This window comes from Microtus ochrogaster, unplaced genomic scaffold (assembly GCF_000317375.1).
Source record: "Microtus ochrogaster isolate Prairie Vole_2 unplaced genomic scaffold, MicOch1.0 UNK30, whole genome shotgun sequence".
Classification (NCBI taxonomy): domain Eukaryota; kingdom Metazoa; phylum Chordata; class Mammalia; order Rodentia; family Cricetidae; genus Microtus; species Microtus ochrogaster.
Window position 1 is genome coordinate 186,858 of NW_004949128.1, and position 1,113 is coordinate 187,970.

Sequence of the window (1,113 nt, forward strand, 5' to 3'; positions counted from 1 at the left end):
AAAAAAAAAAAAAAAGGGAAGAAAAGTTAGTTCAATGAGAATTGAATCCTGTAACTTTTTCTTACCAATTTGAAATCATGCCTGGAACTAGATTTGGAAAGAACAAGGACGGTTTGAACTCCAGTCAGGCTGTTTCTTCTCGTATGCCGTCTTCTAATAAAAAAAAAAAAAAAAAAGAACAAAACAGATGCAAGTAAAGTCTTGAGGGGAGGGGTGACAAAAAGCAACATGTACTAAAATAAAAAAAAAACCTAACAATGAAAAACCAATATAAAGATACAGTGGTGAAGCCTAGTTTGAAATACAGTATTACAGACAACACTAAGAGTGCCTTACTATATTGTAAAATCGAGGCAACAGACAAACTTTCTGCATCTTTCGCCTGACAGAGAAACCTTGAGTGCAGTTTTTGTTACTTCCAATGGCTAAAATGACACAGTTTAAAAGGCTGAAAATGGGGCTGGAGAGACAGCCCAGCAGTTAAGAGTACTTGCTGCTCTTGCACAGGACCCAGGTTCAGTTCCCAGTGCCCAAATGGCAACTTTAAACCAATTCCCAATACCAAACGGCAAAGTACAATTCCAGGCCCAGGGGATCTAACATCTTTTTATTGCCGCCAGCACCAGGCACAAGCACACAAGCACAGACGTGCACACACACACACTTACATACAGTGTGTGTATACTTAACATATGAAAACAAAACACTCGTGTACATAAAATAAAAATCTTTAATTAAAAAATACTGAAAATGCATAGTATTAACAAGTCAGTTTCCAAGATCGACCCATCTCTAACCCATAGGTTATCATTATCATAGGGCCAGCTTTATCATTAGGAGAACCCAGGCAGGCAGAAATTGGGAAAAGCAGCTTTAAGATAAGCCATTGCACTAGTGAGTGTATTGCAGTTTCCTTAAGAGTTGGTTATAAAAGTTCTGGGGGAACAAGCCACTGCGGAACAAGGTGGTTAAGACCAGACTGTGAGGAACATGAATCAAACAAGTATTTAGGGAATGGAACGGCAAAGAATGGTCTTCAATAGGTCAGTGCCCTTCCTAAGATCCGTGACAATAGGTCAGTACCCTTCCTAAGATCCGTGACAATAGGTCAGT

The 1,113-nt window shown here is 39.3% G+C and overlaps 1 protein-coding gene across 2 annotated transcripts in view; it reads right to left on the bottom strand.

Annotated features, from left to right (window-relative positions):
* Positions 1 to 1,113, bottom strand: part of Sox30 (SRY-box 30) — a 32,235-nt gene that overhangs the window by 25,988 nt on the left and 5,134 nt on the right. The window lies entirely within an intron of this gene.